Below are 25,086 nucleotides of genomic sequence, written 5' to 3' on the forward strand. Positions count from 1 at the left end.
TTCAATTTTTTATTCTCAGACAATTATCAGAGTTCAGGCACTCACACATAACTTCGCTTTCCAAAATTCCAGGACATGTTCAGATTTGCTTGGCCATATGCAGGATTTGACGGTCTACACACGGAAAAATTTGAAAACGTTAAAAACATATGTTTTGACAGAGCACAGAGAAAACTGTGCGACTGTGAAACTGTTGCATTTATTTGTTGCAGTTTATGTGACACACTCTTATGTTTTCATCACTTTTTTGGGAGTGATTATCACATCCACAAGAAAACCTAAATCGGGCAAGGTAGAAGAATCTTTTTACCCATTCGCCAAGTGTGCAAGTTATGTGGATCGACAACATATTCCTGTCATGTGACGCACACGCCGTCACCAGTGTCTTACAGAATATATCAGACGTGTTTTCCTGTGGGGGAATCGGTTGACCTATGACCTTGCGATCAAATGTTTTCGGTTCCCATTGGAGAGGCACGTCCTTTCGTCTACTAATCGCACGGTTTTGCTGTGCGGTCGCAAAACACAGACACTAAACTTATTACAGTGAACAGAGACGTCAATGAACGAACGGACAGATCATAACTTTGCAAAAACAAAGTAAGTATACTTTTCGCTCGAGGGAAGACTTGAACCAAGGACCTCTCGCTCCGCAGCTGCTCACGCTAACCACAGGACCACGGCGCTCTTGTCCTTTCGTTATCCTTGATGTTGCTTATGGACTACTCAGTTTGTATGTTTTGCTTATTTTTTCATAGTTCCACACAACTTCTTCCCGTTTTCTCGATTGATCTGTGTTCAGTTTTTCAAGGCCTATCCACTGTGCCCAATTATAACTAAATCTGAGGGGGGTGCGATGGGGAGCACTATGGGACTTAACATCGGAGGTCATCGGTCCCCTAGAACTTAGAACTACTTAAAACTAACTAAAGACATCACACACATCCATGCCCGAGGCAGGATTCGAACCTGCGACCAGCGGTCGCGGGGTTCCAGACTGAAGCGCCTAGAACCGCTCGGCCACTCTAGCCGGCCGGAGCGTGCTAGTAAGTGCTGTAATCTCCGATTACTTTTTCAGATAACGCGCATTTTTTTCTTTTTAAATTTAAACATTCTTGGTATATCTTTTTTCTGTATTTTCAGTTGCTGGCATACTTCATACTTGTAAAACGCACTGTTATACCGGAGGCATGTCAGGCATCAGTGCGAAAGGCGGCAGTTTGGCAAGCCACAGAAGTTAGTCAGCTACACGCTACACTTTGTAACTTCCAAACAGCAGCGCTTAACATTGAGCGTGCATCCCGTTGCAAAATCCACTCCGTCTCTCTCTTGCGCCAGAGAGAGAGAGAGAGAGAGAGAGAGGATGAGAGAGAGAGAGAGAGAGAGAACTAGGGCTGTGCAGCTGTTGAAAGCAGTTGGTAATCGTGTAGCGCCTATGATTTTCTAGCTCTTCTAAAGACACGTGTGTTTTTCTTTCGCGAACAACAGGGCTGAATGTGTTCACATATAAATCAGGATACATATTTTAGTGTTTTAGTACATATTATTGTTTATTCATTATAGTTTTAGTGAACTGGTGTATTTTTAATGGTTTTAAATTAGTTTTTGCGTAGGTGTGAAGTTGGGCTGCTGAAGCAGTATGCACGAAGTAGCGGGCTACTAAAAAGGTACGTATCAGGTACGCATCAGATTTTAAATGTGTGCTGGAAAGTCTTGGAAACGTCCAGTTGGAGGACTTAGTTTTGAGGGGAAAAGCGATGTGACCAAACAGGGGCAGCCTAGCTAAGTCTTCCACATTTAAACAAAGTAACTAAAAATCATGTCAGACATTTTCAGTAATCTTCGAATTCCTCTTACAAATGGTCACGAGGCTCTAAACAGGCACAAAAATTATACTGTTCGCCATACGTCATGTTTTCTTTCGATGTGTTGTGGACAAAAAATGGCGCGAGTAATATGAGCAATTTCAGCAACTCAAGAAAACGGCACGAAAGTTCCAAGAACCAGAACACATGTGTATGGGCACTCATTAAATTTGGCAGTGCAAGGATAAATTTCAATAATGTCTTGATATTAAATGTTGAAGCATAACGAATAAGTGAAGAAAAAGAGACACATTGTGAATTGTTTAACTTATGTCACATGTTTCCTAGCCGCACAGGAACTTCTTATCAGAGGACACTAAGAGACAAAGGACACTGATAATCGGGGCAGTTGTGTTGAACTATGACATTTAATGGCACAAAAAGATGAATGTTCGTCAAATAACTTGCAGACGTCAACTGTTTCTCAAGGTATCTCAAGTGACATAGAGAATGACCTCATCGATTGCATTGCTCAAGTCGTTCGTACAGAAATTTCGAAACAATTCAAAGAAACGCCATTTGTTGCGATTATTATGGATGAAATGGTAGATGTTTCAAGCCATTCCCAGCTTTCAACCGTTTTGCAATACGTATTATCCACCGGTGAAGTGCGCGAGAGATTTTTGGGATTTATTGATGTCAGTGAAAACCAAAGTCCTGCTAGCTTCGGGAGCATTTGTTTTGTTGCACAAGTGAATCTGATTGTGGTAGAAAACTAGTAGCTCAGACATACGATGGCTATGCCGACATGGCTGGGCAACATAATGGGGTAAAAAAAAATTGTTAGAGGCAGATACCTCTCTGCTCTCGTCGTACATTGCTATGCTCGTAAACTAAATTTAGAACTGAAACCGTCTATTCTATATATACGAGAGTGCAAAATATTCCTTCAGACAATTCTGCTTCAGCCTCTTTTTCTTCTAAATCGTCAAAAAGATCCAATGAACGATTTGGATGAATTGATCAAAAGACGTTTTCCTTCAGTATCCAAACTCATATGGTTATATAACATCAGATGAATCGAGCTAGTGGCGAACTGTAAGACTGAACTCGAAGAGCTTCTTTTCAGGTCTATAAAAGATGATCCTAATGAGTGGGACTGCGAAACACGTGCATGTGCCAAAGGCCTTTACCTGATTCTTAAGCAATTTACTTTCAATTTCTTACTCAATGTTCTTTTATACTTCCAAAGCAGTAGTTCTTTTCAAAAAACTGGGAACTAAACTCTTTCGTGTCAGCTATTTTTTAAAGAATTTGGTCAATTTAAAACTAAGTTACAGGAACTTCCTCGTATATTTGAAGAAATGTAGTCTAAAGCCGAGCAAGAAAAAGCCATAGTGAGCTTCCAAGAAAGAAGCAATGTGATGGCGCAACTGACAGAGAACATCATACCGTGCTTTGCTTTGTGAAAATGTTAATACTGTCTCGCATCAGTTAACTGACAGACAATCAAACATGGACAGTTTGCAGTTTCTTTCACTTATGAACTATCAAAAATACAGCCAATACACAGATAACTTCCCTGAGGTTGCATGTAATTCCTTGAAGGTATGCTACAGTGGATATTTTGATATCCTTCGATTGAGGATAGAACTATCTGTGATATATTCTTCACAGGACTTGAAACCAGCTAATATTTAGACAATGTCAATATCTTACCTTCTGTGGACTCAGTGAAGCAGTACCTGAAGGATCATAGCTACTGAAATTAATTTTGAGCATTTCTGCAACTAATGCTTCAAGAGAACTATGATTTACGGTGTTGAAGAGAATAAAAACTCATCGTCGAAATATAGAGTCGCAAACCAGCTTTCCCATCTTGCTTTGTTGTTCATTGCTCAAGTCCATGATGCAACAAGTGTTATTCTACAACTCCGTGATGGAAGGTTTCGACATGAAGAACCACAGAACTGACAACAAAAATAAATTAAATTTTGAATTCCAGATCTTCTAATATCATCCTTATTTATGTAGTTACAATAACAGGTATTTTCCAAGTATCCGGCATCACTCAGTAGGCCTAATCCTTACGAGGTTAGGCCTTGTACTTTAATAGACGGCATACGACATTATTCAGTGTAATACTAGGCCATGCTGCGATGCAGTAACCGGTCTTCGTAAACAATAAAATAATAATAACACTGACAACAATAATAATAATTACAACAGTTCTGTCATTTGGGTAATCCTAAACGTTAACATAATAATAATAAAATAAAGGCAGATACAGTTGCGAATACCTCACGCCTTGCCACTGGTTCAAAAGGAACCAGACACTAAATCGATTTTGGTTTTTGATTTGCAGCATATGTTTGGATAAACCTACTGAATTCTTTAAAGAGGTTCTCAGTGGGACTGACTTGAGTATTAGACTCGTATATCAAAATTTGCCTCACTTGCTCCCTCCCACAGAAAGGATTTCCATTCTATACCCGTAAATTTAGAGGTGGTGTCAGATTTCATCATATCAGGTTTATCAAATCTTGCTATATAGTAGCTCGTGATTCTTTTCATGATCAGACCATCGTTGGCTGATTTCATTGTGCATAATCTAACGTATTCCTGAAAAGATCAAGTTTGAAGTGGCTTTGTAGGTGCGATTGAATGCAGCTAGGTCCTACAATACTTATTTAATGTTAAGTTTTATAACATATGCCAATGGCCTTGCAGCAGTAGTAACATTGGTTCCCGTCAGATCACCGAAGTTAAGCGATGTCGTGGTGGGTTAGCACTTGGATGGGTGAGCGTCAGGTCTGCCGAGCGCTGTTGGCAAGCAGGGTGCAGTCAGGCCAATCGAGGAGCTACTTGACTGGGAAATAGCTACTCTGGTCACAAAAACTGACAATACCCGGGAGAGCGGTGTGCTGACCACATGCTGTTGGCTGAGGATGAGACGACAGTCGGTCGGTATCGCATGGCCTGTTCGGGCGGAGTTTAGTTTTAGTTCTGACGTATGGAATATGTTTGTAGGAACTGAGTAAGGAGTCGGTGGGTTCAGGAGGGTAATAGGGAACGCCGTGCTGGATCGCAACGGCCTCGTATCACTAGCAGTCGAGATGAAAGGCATCTTATCCGCATGGCTGTAACGGATCGTGCATCCACGTCTCGACCCCTGAGTCAACAGATGGGGACGTATGCAAGACAATAACCATCTGCACGAACAGTTCGACGACGTTTGCAGCAGCATGGACTATCAGCTCAGAGACCATGGCTGCGGTTATCCTTGATGTTGCATCACAGACAGGAGCGCCTGCGATGGTGGACTCTACGACGAACCTGGGTGCACGAATGGCAAAACGTCATTTTTTCGGATGAATCCAGGTTCTGTTTACAGCATCATGATGGTCGCATCCGTGCTTGGCGACATCGCGGTGAACGCACATTGGAAGCGTGTATTCGTCATCGCCATACTGCCGTATCACCCGGTTCAAAAAATGGTTCAAATGGCTCTGAGCACTATGGGACTTAACATCTGAGGTCATCAGTCCCCTAGAACTTAGAACTACTTAAACCTAACTAACCTAAGAACATCACACACATCCATGCCCGAGGCAGGATTCGAACCTGCGACCGTAGCGGTGGCGCGGTTCCAGACTGAAGCGCCTAGAACCTCTCGGCCACACCGGCCGGCGTATCACCCGGCGTGATGGTATGGGGTGGCATTGGTTATACGTCTCTGTCACCTCTTATTCGCATTGAAGGCACTTTGAACAGTGAACGTTACATTTCAGATGTGTTACGACCCATGGCTCTACCCTTCATTCGACCCCTGCGAAACCCTACATTTCAGCAGGATAATGCACGACCGCATGTTGCAGGTCCTGTACGGGCCTTTCTGGATACAGAAAATGTTCGACTGCTGCCCTGGCCAGCACATTCTCCAGATCTCTCACTGACTGAAAACGTCTGCTCAATGGTGGCCGAGCAACTGGCTCGTCACAATACGCCAGTCACTACTCTTGATGAACTGTGGTATCGTGTTGAAGCTGCATGGGCAGCTGTACTTGTACACGCCATCCAAGCTCTGATTGACTCAATGCCGAGGCGTATCAACGCCGTTATTACGGCCAGAGGTGGTTGTTCTAGGTACTGATTTCTCAGTATCTATGCACCCAAATTGCGTGAAAATGTAATCACATGTCAGTTCTAGTATATTTGTCCAATGAATTCCCGTTTATCATCTGAATTTCTTCTTGGTGTAGCAATTTTAATGGCCAGTAGTGTATATACTGACGTGGCCACGGATTACCATGCTCACCATTGCAATTTGGAGTATCATGCGGATTAAACTGACTATCTCGTCTTCACCTCCTGTTAAGGCACAGTGAATTTTGGCTATTCAGAGGCCTGTCTTCTGTTACAGGTCCAGGTGGCGGTATGATATCACGGCAGCAACAATCACCTTTTCTCCCCTGTTTGCTTGACTGGATGCCGAATGGTGTGGAATGTCTCACATAATTACCGCCACTGTCTTTCAAATCCGCACGTATTAAATCTATTGAGTGTTGTATAGACAAAGAAAAACGTTCTAAATTTCTGACGGCTATATTCACTGGCTTCTCTTGAATATTTATTCGTAACATATCTTTCAATATTCTCAGTACATCCTTGTGTGAAATGGGATGGTCCCAGTATCACGTCTTATTCAGATAACGCTCAAAGTATTTACACAAGCTGCCTTGCTTGCTGTTATATTGTTCAGTATTAAAAACCTCTTTTGGAAGTCGTTCCTGAACACAAGTCGACCAAAATCCCGCCAGGAAATCTCTTTCGAATTGTTGATACGTTTCGCAGCACTTAGTGGTTTCTGTCGCCCAAAGTGCTGCATATCCTTGGATGTATGCTGTAGTAAACTGAAGTTGCCTTGCCCAAGTTGTAGAAAGGACACCTTTAAAGCTTTTTGTTAATTTAACGGGAGTGTGGTGGCCCCTTTCCATACGAAAAGAGCTGAAACTTCCGGTGTTTCAGCAATCTTTCCTCCAGAAGTATTGATGATGGAAAGTGAGTGCCGCCCCCTTATTACAAGCGGAGTGATTAGTTAACGGACTAAACTGACCTGTATTGTCTTTTTACACTCTACCATATTGCCGGTGATATGCGTCTCGCCTGGCTGAGTAATTGTGGACTGTGCACCATGAACGTTATTTTTAATCAGGTATATCTCCCTGGGCAACGGCCTTGCCGCAGTGAATACACCGGTTCCCGTCAGATCTCCGAAGTTAAGCACTGTTGGGTGTGGCCGGCACTTAGGTGGGTTACCGTCCGGGCCACCACGCTGTTGCCATTTTTCGGGGTGCACTCAGCCTCGTGATACCAAGTGGCCACGAAAGCCTCAACAATTTTGTACCAATTGAGGAGCTACTCGACCAGACAGTAGCGGCTCTGGTCAACGAAAACCATCATAACGACTCGGAGAACGGTGTGCTGACCACACGCCCCTCCTATCCGCACCCTCAACTGAGGATGACACGGCGGTCGGATGGTCCCGATGGGCCACTTGGGGCCTGACGAGGAGTGCTATATCTTCTTGCGTAAATCATTCATCTGAGGAGCTAAGTTCTCTGTCTTTCGTTAAAACAGTCTATCTGACTTAAACCATTCACTGGTGGTGCTTCATTTCAATGATATTTCTGTGCTGACTCGTTGTTTTTAAATTTTTTATCAAATTTTTCGTTTATCTGCGCATCTTTTTCATTGATCCACTTTGTACAGTAGAGCACTGGGAGGAACCGGAAGCTTCTCATCCACCACATCGATCTCTGTCCACGCAGAAACTCCAGAATGTTCTGGGACAGCGCATATGTCAGTAACCAGTACTGATCAGCACTGTGTCGAGCAGGGCCCCCCACACAAATCTTCTGAGAGTCAGGGACTTGCTGGATGTCTAAATAAATGAGCGGGATGGATAATAGCAGCTCATTGTTCTGCTCCAACATGCCGGTCAAGTGCGCTACAGGATCCGACGGTGGTGCTACCGCTTCTGATCCTGAAAAGCCAGAGATCTCTGCAGTCTCTGCAGATCCCGAAGCACCAATAGCAGCAGCCTCTGGTCTATGCAAGCTGGATGTCACTGCCGGTCTGAACACATCAGAGGCCACTGAACAAAGAAGAATAAGAAGAAGAAACGATAAGCATTCACAGACCATGACATGAAGTTGAAAAAAGAAAGGGAACTTGACAAAGAAGACGAGGACGAGGAATCGCTGCATGCAGTAACAGTAGCAATGACGTGTAATGACTACTTACTTTTGTGTTTATTATGTGACAGAGAGGCAGATGAGGACCTCAGCTGCTGCTAGTAACGCAAAAAATGGTTCAAAAGGCTTTAAGCACTATGGGACTTAACATCTGAGGTCATCAGATGAACATGGTACTGAAACAGAGGATGGCAGACTAAAGGCCGAAATACTAAATGTCTTTTTCCAAAGCTGTTTCACAGAGAAAGACTGCACTGTAGTTCCTTCTCTAGATTGTCGCACAGATGACAGATTAGTAGATATCGAAATAGATAACAGAGGGATAGAAAAACAATTAAAATCGCTCAAAAGAGAAAAGGCCGCTGGACCTGATGGGATACCAGTTCGATTTTACACAGAGAACGCGAAGGAACTTTCCCCCCTTCTTGCAGCGGTATACCGTAGGTCTCTAGAAGAGTGTAGCGTTCCAAAGGATTGGAAAAGGGCACAGGACATCCCCGTTTTCAAGAAGGGAGGTCGAACAGATGTGCAGAACTATAGACCTATATCTCTAACGTCGATCAGTTGTAGAATTCTGGAACACGTATTATGTTCGAGTGTAATGACTTTTCTGGACACTAGAAATCTACCCTGTAGGAATCAAAAAATGGTTCAAATGGCTCTGAGCACTATGGGACTTAACTTCTGAGGTCATCAGTCCCCTAGAACCTAGAACTACTTAAACCTAACTAACCTAAGGACATCACACACATCCATGCCCGAGGCAGGATTCGAACCTGTGACCGTAGCGGTCGCGCGGTACCAGACTGTAGCGCCTAGAACCGCTCGGCCATTCCGGCCGGCTCTGTAGGAATCAGCATGGGTTTCGAAAAAGACGATCGTGTGAAACCCAGCTCGCGCTATTCGTCCACGAGACTGAGAGGGCCATAGACACGGGTTCCCAGGTAGATGCCGTGTTTCTTGACTTCCGCAAGGCGTTCGATACAGTTCCCCACAGTCGTTTAATGAACAAAGTAAGAGCATATGGACTATCAGACCAATTGTGTGATTGGAATGAAGAGTTCCTAGATAACAGAACGCAGCATGTCATTCTCAATGGAGAGATGTCTTCCGAAGTAAGAGTGATTTCAGGTGTTCCGCAGGGGAGTGCCGTAGAACTGTTGCTATTCACAATATATATAAATGACCTTGTGGATAACATCAGAATTCACTGAGGTTTTTGCGGATGATGCTGTAGTATATCGAGAGGTTGTAACAATGGAAAATTGTGCTGAAATCCAGGAGGATCTGCAACGAATTGACGCATGGTGCAGGGAATGGCAATTGAATCTCAATGTAGACAAGTGTAACGTGCTGCGAGGAGGAGGAGGATATTAGTGTTTAACGTCCCGTCGACAACGAGGTCATTAGAGACGGAGCGCAAGCTCGGGTGAGGGAAGGATGGGGAAGGAAATCGGCCGTGCCCTTTCAAAGGAACCATCCCGGCATTTGCCTGAAGCGATTTAGGGAAATCACGGAAAACCTAAATCAGGATGGCCGGAGACGGGATTGAACCGTCGTCCTCCCGAATGCGAGTCCAGCGGCTGCGAATACATAGAAAGAAAGATCCTTTATCATTTAGCTACAATATAGCAGGTCAGCAACTGGAAGCAGTTAATTCCATAAATTACCTGCGAGTAGGCATTAGGAGTGATTTAAAATGGAATAAAATTAATCGTCAGTAAAGCAGATGTCAGACTGAGATTCATTCGAAGAATCCTAAGGGAATGCAGTCCGAAAACAAAGGAAGTAGGTTACAGTACACTTGTTCGCCCACTGCTTGAATACTGCTCACCGGTGTGGGATCCGTACCAGATAGGATTGATTGAAGAGATAGAGAAGATCCAACGGAGAGCAGCGCGCTTCGTTACAAGGTCATTTAGTAATCGCGAAAGCGTTACGGATATGATAGATAAACTCCAGTGGAAGACTCTGCAAGAGAGACGCTCAGTGGCTCGGTACGGGCTTTTGTTGAAGTTTCGAGAACATACCGTCACTGCGGAGTCAAGCAGTATATTGGTCCCTCCTACGTATATCTCGCGAAGAGACCATGAGGATAAAATCAGAGAGATAGACATACCGACAGTCCTTCTTTCCACGAACAATACGAGACTGGAATAGAACGAAGAACCGATAGAGGTACTCAAGATACCCTCCGCCACACACCATCAAGTGGCTTGCGGAGTATGGATGTAGATGTAGATCAGTCTCCTAGACTTAGGACTACTTAAACCTAACTAACCTAAGGACATCACGCACATCCATGCCCAAGGCAGGATTCGAACCTGCGACCGTAGCAGCAGCGGGGTTCTGAACTCAAGAGGCTAGAAGCGCTCGGCCACAGTGGCCGCTGGTACCGCTTCATGGTCCTTCTTCTTCCAGAAACTGACTGCCACTGAGACTGGTGAGCTACTACATCCATCTTATATCCCTTACATCACGATCACGTAAGTAGAAATTAATTAGTCAATTAATTTACTGACTCAGCAGTATTTCTGGATCGATTCCCAATCAGACGTTTGCCTTCGAAGTTCTCATGTGCCTGGTATCCCGCAGGGGAAAGCTGGGGTATTTCCCGCCTGACAGGAAGTACCCAGCGCAGCCCTGAGGCTGCCGCATCATGGATCCCAGCAGGTGGCGCGAGCCCAGCGCATGGCTCCTTCCAGCAACTGCCACCCCAGTGGAAGGAGCACGTGTGAGAAAGATTTTCAGATTTGACATCTTGGGTTGTCGGGTGTTCTGCCGGATATCAGCGTCGTACTTGCACGATATTTCGGTCACGTAACTCGTAACCTTCATCAGGTGCGACCTGAGACTGCTCCTCGAGTGGACCTGGTCCAGTATTTATGCCTATGGCCTTCCCCCTCCACCAACGGCTGCAGGCGCTTCCTCTGTGGTCCGCGTCCATTCCCTGCGACCTGCTGGAGCGTTGCTGCTCCGTTTTCCGTCCGCTGCGGTTCTAGGTGTTCCCTCTGCGGTCCGCGCCCACCAAACCCGCTCCTGGGGGTTTCATCTACGGTCTGGGGTACCAAGCGTTCCACCTGCGGTCCGCGCCCGCTCACCACGACCTGTTGGAGCGTTACCGCTCCGTTTTTCGTCCGCTGCGGCTCTGGATGTTCCCTCTGCGGTCCGCGCCCACCAGTCCCACTTCTGGGTGTTCCATCTTCGGTCTGGTGCGCCTGGCAGTCCGTCAGGGGCTCGTTTTCCATCTCCATGTCTCTGGTTCTTCTGTTTGTGTAGTGTTGCAGCTGGCCCCGTTGCTCCTTTAACAATTCCAGAGCCGGATCCCAGGCTCTGCTTAGCTGGTACCCTGTGTCACGGTTCATAAGATCGTCAGCCATTTTAATTTCTATCGATTCTCTTATAACACTGTCCCAAAATCTGGGTGTTTGTGCTAGAATCTTGGTATCCTCATACTTCAAGGCATGATCTAGTTCTAGACAGAAACCTGCAGAGTCCTCACCAAGACCAGGCCGCCGAAATCGAACATCACAACCGAGGAGAGGCTTGCACTCAAGAAACTCCAGGAAGACAACAGCATTGTGGTACTGCCAGCAGACAAAGGGAACTCCACTGCCATCTTGCAGCGGGTGGATTATGATGAGAAAGTACGCCAACTTCTGGAGGACCCTGAATACAGAATTCTGGAGTGTGACCCCACGGACAAGGTGGCCAAGAAGACTAGTGCTCTCTTGAAGGAAACAGGGATGCCCGATAGGATCATCAGACAACTACGGGAAAAAGGCGCCAGTGCCACCTAGACTGTATGGTCTGCCTAAAATACACAAGGAGGGCGTGCCCCTACGTCCAACTGTCAGTAATATTGGGGCACTTACGTACACAACAGCCAAGTACTTGAAAGGTCTCCTGTCTCCATATGTGGGAAATGTATTCACCACATCCGCAACTCAGAAGATTTCCTGCAATGCCTCAAGCAACTGCACATCACAGATTCGGACATCATGGTTAGTTTTGATGTGGTATCGCTGTTCACCAGGGTCCCACTGAAGGACTCACTAGAACTGATTGCAGAGAAATTTGACGGTGCTCTGTTGGACCTGTTCAGTCATACACTGACATCCACGTATTTCCTGTACAGGAACCAGTATTACGAGCAAACTGAAGGTGTAGCTATGGGCAGCCCACTGTCCCCTGTGGTTGCCAACATGTTTATGGAGAGTTTTGAGGAGAGGGCATTGGAGACAGCCACATTTAAACCCACATGCTTCTTTAGGTATGTGGATGACACCTTCGTGATCTGGCCACATGGGTGGACAGGCTCAATGAGTTTCTTGAACATCTTAACTCATGCCACCCTAATATCAAGTTCACCATGGAACTGGAGAAGAATGGCCAGCTGCCATTTCTGGATGTACTAGTCCAGAGGAAAGCAGATGGATCAATTGGCCACAGTGTGTACCGAAAACCAACACACACTGATTTATATCTGCAGGCCAGCAGCTGTCACCACCCTGCACAGAAGAATGGGGTTCTGAAGACTTTGGTCCACAGAGCACGTGCCCTGTCAGACCAAGAGTATCTACCTATAGAGATAAAACGTCTCAAAACTTTTCTCCAAGAATGGATACACGGACAGACAAATTGAGAGGGCACTCCAACCAACCACTATACCACAGGTTCCTGAAGAAGACCAAGATGAAGCAAAGAAGGTGGCATATCTGCCCTATGCTGGCTCTATTTCTGCCAGAATAATTAGGTTCTTCCGTAAACACAATATCAAGTGTGTTTTCTGTCCATCCAACAAGATCGGGAGACTGCTGGGGAGTGTCAAAGACAACCTGGGGTTCCGAAAACCAGGGATTTACAATATACCTAGTCAATGTGGCATGTCCTACATTGGCCAGACGACAAGAACTGTGGAGATCAGGTGGAAAGAACATCAGAGGCACACTAGATTAAGACAGGTGACTAAGTCAGCCATTGCTGAACACTGTCTAGAACTAGATCATGCCATGAAGTATGAGGATACCAAGATTCTAGCACAAACACCCAGATTTTGGGACAGTGTTATAAGAGAATCGATAGAAATTAAAATGGCTGACGATCTTATGAACCGTGACACAGGGTACCAGCTAAGCAGAGCCTGGGATCCGGCTCTGGAATTGTTAAAGGAGCAACGGGGCCAGCTGCAACACTACACAAACAGAAGAACCAGAGACATGGAGATGGAAAACGAGCCCCTGACGGACTGCCAGGCGCACCAGACCGAAGATGGAACACCCAGAAGTGGGACTGGTGGGCGCGGACCGCAGAGGGAACATCCAGAGCTGCAGCGGACGAAAAACGGAGCGGCAACGCTCCAACAGGTCGTGGTGAGCGGGCGCGGACCGCAGGTGGAACGCTTGGTACCCCAGACCGTAGATGAAACCCCCAGGAGCGGGTTTGGTGGGCGCGGACCGCAGAGGGAACACCCAGAACTGCAGCGGACGGAAAACGGAGCAGCAACGCTCCAGCAGGTCGCAGGGAATGGGCGCGGACAACAGAGGAAGCGCCTGCAGCCGTTGGTGGAGGGGGAAGGCCATAGGCATAAATACTGGACCAGGTCCACTCGAGGAGCAGTCTCAGGTCGCACCTGATGAAGGTTACGAGTTACGTGACCGAAATATCGTGCAAGTACGACGCTGATATCCGGCAGAACACCCGACAACCCAAGATGACATTAGATCGCCGGGAAAGCCTGAAGAGTTACTTTTTCAGATTTGTTTAGCTTGATCTGTGACAGTGTAATTATGTGGTTCCTTTCGCTATCGGAATAAAAAAAATACCATACTTGTTCAACATATCTAAATTGTTTAAGCAGTATTCCACATTGTAAATAAACAATAACAACATTCCAACACCAGCATCATTTTTGAGGTGTATTGTGATTTTAGAAATAAATAAGCAATATTCCACACATTGTCTAAACTGTTTAAACACCAGGGTCAGTTTCGAGGTGTACTGTGATTTCAGAAACAAACAAACAGTATTCTTAATCAAATTAATAAATGAAAAGCACCAGTTTGCTTTAACCGGTTTTCGGCTTACAAGGCCATCATCAGACATTTACTGAGTATTATCACCAAAGAAGCTACAATGTTTGCAAACAACATTGGAAGAGAAGTAACACATCCAGACTGAAGTAGAAACATACAGTAAGTAACATCTTTGACAGTGTGGTGGTAATGCAATGAAAAAGTAAAAATTGAACAGTACATAACTTGAGACTGGTCACGCAGACATGCCTGGCACAGAACTATTTCCAGTTCCAAGGGACTCTTTATAAACAATTAGATGGCTAAGCGATGGTTTCTCCTCTCAGTCCACTCTTGGCTGAAATAATTATGGACCATTTTGAACAAAATTTTCTAAAAACAGAACCTTTGAGTGCAAATATCAAATACTGGTTTAGGTATGAAGATGATGTCCTGTGTATGTGGACTGGTACTACAAGACAACTCAACACAGTTTTGAAAAACCTAAACAGTCAACATAAAAACATCCAGTTCACAATTGAGGTGGGCAACAAATCCATAAACTTCTTAGATCTCACCATTGACATCAGTACACATACACATTGTTTAAAAATTTACAGAAAAACTACAACTTGTAAGGTGTATGCTTCGCTGGCGATGGGCGAGGCATGACAGAATCTCTGACCAGAGAGTAGTTTATTGATAGTTGTTGCTTGTCGCGAGTCTGCAGTAGTAGTCAGTCGTCAGTGGTAGTCGGTCAGCTTCAGTAGCGAGTGGACGGTAGTAGTCTGCGGGAGTCGGCATGCGTCGGCTGTGTGCTCTGCTCGCGACTCCGGTCAGGACTCTGGAGGATGAGTATTGTTGTAGAAGGTAAAGAAGCAGCCTTGCGCATATTTAGTAATGTATGTTAATTGTAATTAATTTTGTTCAGAAATAAATGCCCAAATAATAATTTTTATAATATAAATTAACTTTTTTAAAGAAAAGCATTCATTTCAATTTAAAGAATTTTTCCAATGAATCATCACTCCTTTCAATAATCCAAAAAAATATATATATACGCCAGCATTGCACGAAGCTGTGTCGAAGAATGTATAATTAAGAGCAGATATGATTGCAGTTTTATTGAGGTAAGAATTTTTGCTTGTTTTATTCAGAATACAGGGCCGAAGGTCAGCGCTGCTGTCATAAAATTTACCAGATATTATTATTTCTGTTAGGAGGTTACATTTCGTTCATGGTTCATTATTTAATTAATATTATTGTGGGTTTTTGGTCAATTTTCATTTATCAATATTTTGCGGGGGATTACGCTTGGCTCCATTTCACATTTATATTTAACAACATTTTTGTGGGGAGGTTACACTTGGCGACATCCGGCCAGGATCGTATTTCTTTGGGAATCTTCTGATAAGTAGTCATATATCTACTCTTATTTACTTAAATGTAATTAGCATTTGGCGCAACGCATTTACTAATTTGTCACTCTTTCTTCCACAGATCATCGGCAATCTGTTGCTCTTTGTTATAATTGTGTTTGTTGCATTTTTGCATTGTCTTTGTTACATTTGTGAATAATTTTGATTAGTGAAAAATGCCGCGAAAAACTATTAACAGTACATCGCGATGTTTAATGAGTGAAATAGCCGACTCAAATAATTTGATCGATAGTACTTGTGACATGCAGTGTAATGTTGACAATCCTCCATTTACAGACAATGAGTGCGTACTGACCAATAGTAATGATTTTGATCCGAATGATGAACAAATAAATTCAATTGTGTCCTCTGTTAATTTAACGACAATTGATGACGTGGGACGTTCTGTTACAATGAACGCTGCCCAGATTGACACACCCGGTTTGCAAAATTTACGTTATGAACAGACAAATTTTTCTAATGAAAATGAACAGTGTAATCAGAGTACGACAGATTCATTTAATTCCAGTGTAGTGGCTAACAGTGCACATCCGATTGACAAACCTTTTCGAGAATCACAGAATGACCAAATGGTTACAGAAAACGCGACAAAAGCAGATACGTCATCAAACAGCACAGAGAATAGAGTAGGTAATGTTACTTTGGATCAAATTATGGCAGTATTGCTACAGTTTAAGAAGGAACAAAATGAAAAACAAGACAACCTTAATGAACACCTCAAACAAATTATTGATCGGAACAAACAACTTAATGAAAAATATGACAGGTCGATCAAACTAATTAATGAAAGTTGCAAACAGTCAAATGAAAAACACGACAACTTTAACGAACAGAACAAACAACTTAGTGAACAGATTACAGCCGTTACCGTGCAACGTGATGATACTAAAGAACAATTACGTGAGGATACTAAGACTTGTGCCACGAACAATAGTGAAGAAACTAGATCTGTTGCACAAGAATTAAGTAATAAACATGCAGCCACAACAGAATTACATAGAGACGAAATTAGTGCGGTCGCTGAACAATGTTCTGAAAATGCAACACAGATACGCGACGAGTTTAATTTAAAGTCACCAGAACTTTCACACACTCTGGATATGGAAGTCGATAAGAAATGTGAACAACAGAACAAGCAAATTGGCGAACGTATTAAAGTAACAGAAATGAAAAATGTTTCACTCAATAACACGGCACAGCATACGCGTCATTCCGAACATTTCTCACACTCGTACAGCCAGTGTAACTTAAGTAATTTACAGAGAGTACGGGAGTTAAAATCCGAAAAGACACAGACAAACAGATTCTCACACAAACCTGAACCTGTTCACAAAGTCAGAGACGATAACCTCGATTATAAGCAATTTTTATCTGTAAGAAAATCTAAGGTATTTGAAAATGACAGAGCACAGGTACACGCTTTGAACTGGATACGTCGATTTATTTTTGTACTTTCATCAGCATTGCCTGTAATGCAGAAATTAGAATTAGCATGGATACAGCAATTTGCTTTTGAATTTTTACCGACATTGCGTGTAACGCAAAAGCTGAAATTTATTTGCAGCACGTAATAGACCTCAGGGGATTCATTACGCTTTAATGAATATGTGCCGTAGCGTGCACAGGGCCCCGAGCCGTAGTAGTGCTGTTTCATCTTTAGTTTTCTGCACTGCTGCCTTCTCTTCTACTATCCTTTATATCTATCAAAACAGCTCTTCAACTATTGCTCTACCTAGAATTAAGAATGAGTAAAGAAAACCCGATATGACAATTTTTTACCGAAAGTGACAATTTTTCTTTAGACACTCCCGAAATGACAACTATCGCCCTAATTTTATTAACAGATAAAAATTTAATCATCAGTATGTGCAAAATTTTCAGCAGTCGCAAACACATTTTAGTAATAATAGACGTTTTTCTCCGCAATAGCAACAAAACCAGCCGGTTAGCATACCTAACCAACAATGTAATGTACAAGGTCAACCAAGCTTTAATGTTTCGCCGCGTACACGTATAGCATCAGCTCCAACAAATAGTAACGCACAGCAACAACGAAATCAGTACGTACAGAAAACACACTATTTCAACTCCTATCGCAATGCACCATATAGAAATGACTATCATGACAGACGTAAAAATAATTAGCACAATTTTCAGCGTACATTTAATAACAGTAGGTCTTATCAGCAGCAAGAACATCAGCAACAACATATTATCATGAATGAACCAGACAGTAGGTATAATCCAGAACGTAATACGTCAGGAAGAAATAATAGAACAGTACAAATAGTGGAAATGCCACAGCATCCTCCTGAAAATAATAACACGTCATATAGAATTTGACTAGATACAGTACAGGTTGCATCTTCCAGCAATGTAAGCAATACGTCAGATACACAGAATATTGCTCATGAAAATGTTATTACTTTTGACGACATCCGAGACACTCTTTTGCAGGAAAGACCAGCTGTTCAAAAAACCATTTCACACCCTGTCATCAAAATGGTTCAGATGGCTCTGAGCACTATGGGACTCAACTGCTGAGGTCATTAGTCCCCGAGAACTTAGAACTAGTTAAACCTAACTAACCTAAGGACATCACAAACATCCATGCCCGAGGCAGGATTCGAACCTGCGACCGTAGCGGTCTTGCAGTTCCAGACTGCAGCGTCTTTAACCGCACGGCCACTTCGGCCGGCCCCTGTCATCGAAATTAAAATTGGATCATCGAAATTTTCAGCAGTAATCGATTCTGGATCACCTATGTCAGTTATAAATGAAGAAACTTTCAACGAGTGTAACAAAGAGAATACCTATCCTACGTTACCATTAGGCAAAACGAAAGTAAAAGGAGCAGTATCGAGTAAAGGAGTAGATGTAAAATTACAGATACATTTATCATTTTGTATTGCAGGTCATACATTTCACTCAAATTTTTGGATTATTCCGTTACTGACGACAGACATTACTGTAGGTACGAATTTTCTGGTACAACACGATGCCATTATTGACTTTCAAAATTCCTATTTAATGTTGAAGGATGAAAATGTACAACTGGCTTTAGAATTTCAGCATTATTTATCTGCAGAAGAACAAACAATTAATCGTACAGAGGTCATTTCCACATCACGTAACATAGACTGTAATTCCACATTGTTCACAGATACGTACGTACACAACTATAATACTCCAGACGAAGCCGACTATGACGTTATACAGATGATTTCTGATAAAGTTAAACAGAGCAGTGCAAAGACAGACGACGAACGCACGCAACTACACAAAATTCTTTTACAGCAGGCTCCAGTTTTTGACAACGCTCCTGGTACTATGTCCGGCTTTATGTATGAATTTCAAGTTAAACAGCACGACACATTTAAAGCTAAGCATTATCCCATTCCGTATATTCATAGAGAACAGGTTAAGAAGGAATTGCAAGCTATGATTGACCAAGGAATTATTGAACCGGCAGTTAGTCCGTACATAAACCCGCTCCATATTGTTAAGAAAAGGGATGGCTCACTTCGCCTCGTACTTGATTCGCGTCACATCAATGACATTATTATTAATGAAACAGATCGCCCACAGACACTAGAAGAACTTCTACAGAAATTTCATGGTACTGCTATTTATTCCACATTAGATTTGAAATCGGGATTTTGGCAAATTCAGCTGCATCCGAACTGCAGAAAGTACACAGCATTCCTCTGTTTTGGTGACTGTTATCAATTTTGTAAATTACCGTTCGGTTTAACAATTTCTTCAGCAGCTTTTATTCGCGGTTTGAATACAATACTTCCGACAGAACTTAAAAACTGAATCACAACGTACGTAGACGACATTCTTATTGCAGAAGCTAACTGGTATGAACACAGTTTGATTCTTGAACAACTGTTGCAAACTTTTCGTGCACAAGGACTCACAGTTAATCTCAGTAAATCACACTTTGGTAAAACTTCTATAAAATTTCTTGGACTTGTAATTTCAGCAGAGGGCATTACGCCTGACCCGGAAAAACTTGAAGCTTTACGTGGCATTACTGTTCCTACGACGAAGAAACAACTACGCAGTTTTTTGGGTTTAATTAACTTTTTTCGTAAATTTATTCATTACTCTGCTTCAGACACCCCTAGATTATGTCAATTGACAGGTAAAAACACTATTTGGTCCTGGGATAGGCAAGCACATTCTGAGTTTGTGAACTTGAAAGAAGCCTTGTTGAATGCACCACTTTTATCGCACCCAGATCTTACTAGAAATTTTTCCATTGCCACCGACAGTTCTAACACCGCTTTAGGCGTACATATTTTTCAGGAAATTGAAGAAGATGGTTGTACAGTAATTAAAGACATCGCTTTTGCAAGTCGCATTCTGTCACCTGCTGAACGAAATTATTCTGTTACAGAACTTGAAACATTATGTGTTGTATGGGCTTTTACCAGATTTAGGCATTTTCTTCATGGAAGACACACCACCGTTTACACAGACCATAGAACGATACAATTTTTACTTTCGGCTAAATTTACACACGACAGATTAAGTAGATGGAAACTTTATTTGCAGGAATTTAATTTTACAATTGTTCACATTCCCGGCATACAAAATATTGTAGCAGACGCACTATCCCGTTCTCTTAACAACAATCAGCAAGACATCGCAACCAACTTCTGCAAAGCAAATTTCAGCGTCATGTACATTCAACAAGTTGCATTTGAAAATTTCATTTCGTCGTCATTACAAGACATAGCACAAGAGCAGAGTAAAGACAACGTATGGAAAGAAGTCAAACACCTTTGGCAAGAAAGGAATAATGTTACCATTAGAAACCATTACGCTGTACGCAATGAAATGTCGTGTGACGAGGGCCTCCCGTCGGGTAGACCGTTCGCCTGGTGCAAGTCTTTCGATTTGACGCCACTTCGGCGACTTGCGCGTCCATGGGGATGAAATGATGATGATTAGGACAACACAACACCCAGTCCCTGAGCGGAGAAAATCTACGACCCAGCCGGGAATCGAACCCGGGCCCTTTGGATTGACAGTCTGTCGCGCTGACCACTCAGCTACCGGGGGCGGACACTGTACGCAATGACATTCTGTTTCGCCGCTCTCATCCTGACAGCAACAATTGGTTATTATGCATTCCTGACCAACTTGTTAACAACTTAATCTGGTATACTCATTTAAGTTACGCACATTACGGGGCTAGAACATGTTTTCTTATACTGAGACACAACTGTTATTTTACCAACATGGAGAAACGTATTCGACGAGTTTTAGCGTCATGTAAAATCTGCCAGAAAGCTAAATCAGACACAATTCACATATTCCTCCATTACATCCCATTGTACCTGTTAAATTGAGACATATGGCCGCTGTAGACATTTTTGGTCCGATTCCCAGAACTAATAGAGGTTTTTGCTACATCTTTGTCGCTGTTGAACTCACTTCAAAATTTGTTACCTTCACTCCGTTACGCAAAGCTACTGCTAAAACTGTTTCGAAAGCATTTGTAAAACTTTTCTATTTCATGTAGGGCATGTGTTGAAAGTAATTTCCGAAAATGGATCACAGTTTCGATCTGCTATATGGACACGTATGTTACGGGCTAGAAACATTTCTCCGGTCTATATATCCAGGTACAATGCTTCTTCGAACCCTTGTGAACGATTAATGAAAGAAATTGGTAAACTGTGTAGAATTTACTGTCATAAAAAACACAATGATTGGGACACACACATACTCTCATTCCAAGATGTAATTAATTCCATACCGAATGAATCTACTATGCTATCTCCGTCTGTTATACTGAAAAATGTTGAACCACCTAACAAAATTAAAGAATTAGTAACCTTTCCTACGTCTCGTCGACTACGACACCATGAAATAATTGACATTGCGCTGAACAACATCAAACGTGCCGCAAAGCGCCGGAGAAGACAGCAAAAACAGGTTTGTACACGCCGTAACTTTCACATTGGACAGAAGATATTAGTACGTACACATTATTTATCCAATAGGGGAAAAGGTAGGTGTAGTAAATTTGAACTTCTATACGCAGGTCCATATCGCATTCGCAGCATTCCTCACGCCAATGTAGTACACGTCGAAACTTTGAGAACCAGAAAAAAACCAAAGGGAACCACCACATATCCAACATCAAACCTCTTATTGAATGAACATACTTTATGATTTACCACACTGTAATGCCATTTCCTAATTTTTGTGACCACTTATGCAATTATATTCACATGAACACTTACTGATGATTATCGTATTTTTTCTTGACAAGTGCCCGGCAAGGTAAGGTTAGCAGGTCGCTTTTCTTGTCGTTACACATTAGACCGTGCACATTTTTCCAAATAAACTTACACATTTTTATGACCACTTATGCAATTATATTTATGTGACTACTTACTGATGATTGTCCTATTTTTTCTTGGCAAGTGCCCGGCAAGGTAAGGTTAGCAGGTCACTATTCTTGTCGTTACACATTAGACCGTGCATATTTTCCATTTTTCATGTATGTATGATTGTTTTCCTGTTTTGTTTGTATGCTCTATTAAATATTTGAGATATAACAAACACCAGTTGACTTTAACATTTTGCCTTATGATAGCTAAACATCGTGACTATTTTACATTTCTTTTTTTTTTTTTTTTTTTTTTGATGCCACATTATGATACACTGTGTACATTTTTGCTTCTGAACACTGTCGATGTTTGTGACATATTACGTTTTCTGTCATGCTATGCTGTATGCTCAATTATGTTACTATAAACCAGTTTTTATCTAATGTGTATATGAATTAAATGCAAGACATTAATCTTTGTTCATCATTTTCAGAAAGAAATAACGTGCAAACGAAATAAATTAAGCAGAAATGGGAATTTCACCTTCGGAATGAACGAAAGAGGATGCAATACCTCGTGATGAAGAGTAAATGGATCAGAATTAACAAGCATTAACAAGAATATACTATACACAACGTAGAATAGCAGTCTTAACTAATTTTGTCTTTCAGAATACGAGGCGATTGATGCAGGCTGTCAGACAGAACTACACATCTTAGTTTTAGTGATGAAATATGCTAGAAATAAGGAATAGTTGTATAATGAATAATGAAGTGATTTTTTTTTTTGCAGATGATAAGGAATGATGATGCATAATGATGAAGAGTATGCTACTATGGATAATGAAGTTTTTCTTTACAGGTGGTGATAATAATGGAGTTATGATAATGTGGATAATGAAGTTTTTCTTTACAGGTGATGATAATAATGGAGTTATGGTGATATGGAGAATGAAGTTTTTCTTTGCAGATGAAAATAATGATGAAGTTTATATATTTGCTGTTAGTTAAGAGATGCTATGTATATATTTAAGTATTTGTTGCAGTTCGTTTTGACAGTATGTCTTATATCGCATGGTATGATGACTGAAGGTTTTGGAAAGGACAGCTAGAGAACATACATATTTTTTATACACATTTCACTACCTGTTAATTCGAAGTTCACTACTTTTCAACATAATATGCGTTTCTTCTTTCAGTTTAATAATCCATTTTGTATATTTTGCAGGAGAAATTATTCATGAAATTAATGTGGTATAAATAGTTGTTTATTAGACCTATGTCGTTTATGAATTTGATCACATATACTCTACTTGTTTCATAACCTTGCTACAGCTGACTCATGACGAACGGCGTTACACATCTTCATTTGCAGCAATAACTCAAAAGCAAACAAAGGAATTACCAGTCCCAAATAATGCTACTAGTTTAAGAGAGTTCTGAGTAATACTGATCAGCTCTGAATAGTATGTCACATCAATAATGACTTCAGAATAATGCATAAAAATAAAAAAATAAAAATGCTTTGTAACTGGACAATGAATGCCACTGTTTACTGTAATAAGATGACATATGATGCCAATGATTACTATAATTAGACTAATTATGTATAAATGCTATGCCAATAATTAAGTCATTTTGAATAATGACTTCTGAATAATACAAAAAAAATGCTTTGTAGCTGGCCAATGAATGCCACTGATTATTGTAATAAGATGACCTATGATGCCAATGATTACTATAATTAGATTAATTATGTATAAATGGTATGCCAATAATTAAGTCATTTTTAATGATGACTTCTGAAGAATACAAAAAAAAGCTTTGTAACTGGCCAATGAATGCCACTGATTATTGTAATAAGATGACCTATGATGCCAATGATTACTATAATTAGATTAATTATGTATAAATGGTATGCCAATAACTAACCCATTTTGAATGATGACTTCTGAAGAATACAAAAAAAATGCTTTGTAACTGGCCAATGAATGCCACTGATTATTGTAATAAGATGACCTATGACGCCAATGAATACTATAATTAGATTAATTATGTATAAATGCTATGCAAATAATTAACTCATTTTGAATAATGACTTCTGAAAAAATGCAAAAAAAAAGGAATGCTTTGTAGCTGGCCAATGAATGCCACTGATTACTGTAATAATATGACCTATGATGCCAATGATTACTATAATTAGATTAATTATGTATAAATGGTATGCCAATAATTAACTCATTTTGAATGATGACTTCTGAAGAATACAAAAAAAATTCTTTGTAACTGGCCAATGAATGCCACTGATTATTGTAATAAGATGACCTATGATGCCAATGATTACTATAATTAGATTAATTATGTATAAATGGTATGCCAATAATTAAGTCATTTTTAATGATGACTTCTGAAGAATACAAAAAAAAAGCTTTGTAACTGGCCAATGAATGTCACTGATTATTGTAATAAGATGACCTACGATGCCAATGATTACTATAATTAGATTAATTATGTATAAATGGTATGCCAATAACTAACCCATTTTGAATGATGACTTCTGAAGAATACAAAAAAAATGCTTTGTAACTGGCCAATGAATGCCACTGATTATTGTAATAAGATGACCTATGATGCCAATGATTACTATAATTAGATTAATTATGTATAAATGGTATGCCAATAATTAACTCATTTTTCTGAAGAATACAAAAAAAACTTTGTAACTGCTCAATGAATGCCACTGATTATTGTAATAAGATGGCCTATGATGCCAATGATTACTATAATTAAATTAATTATGTATAAATGCTATGCAAATAATTAACTCATTTTGAATAATGACTTCTGAAAAAATGCAAAAAAAAAGGAATGCTTTGTAGCTGGCCAATGAATGCCACTGATTACTGTAATAAGATGGCCTATGATGCCAATGATTACTATAATTAGATTAATTATGTATAAATGGTATGCCAATAATTAACTCATTTTGAATGATGACTTCTGAAGAATACAAAAAAAAGCTTTGTAACTGGCCAATGAATGCCACTGATCATTGTAATAAGATGACATATGATGCCAATGATTACTATAATTAGATTAATTATGTATAAATGGTATGCCAATAATTAAGTCATTTTTAATGATGACTTCTGAAGAATACAAAAAAAAAGCTTTGTAACTGGCCAATGAATGCCACTGATTATTGTAATAAGATGACCT

The sequence above is a fragment of the Schistocerca nitens genome, chromosome 2 (genome assembly GCF_023898315.1).
Source record: "Schistocerca nitens isolate TAMUIC-IGC-003100 chromosome 2, iqSchNite1.1, whole genome shotgun sequence".
Taxonomy (NCBI): Eukaryota; Metazoa; Arthropoda; class Insecta; order Orthoptera; family Acrididae; genus Schistocerca; species Schistocerca nitens.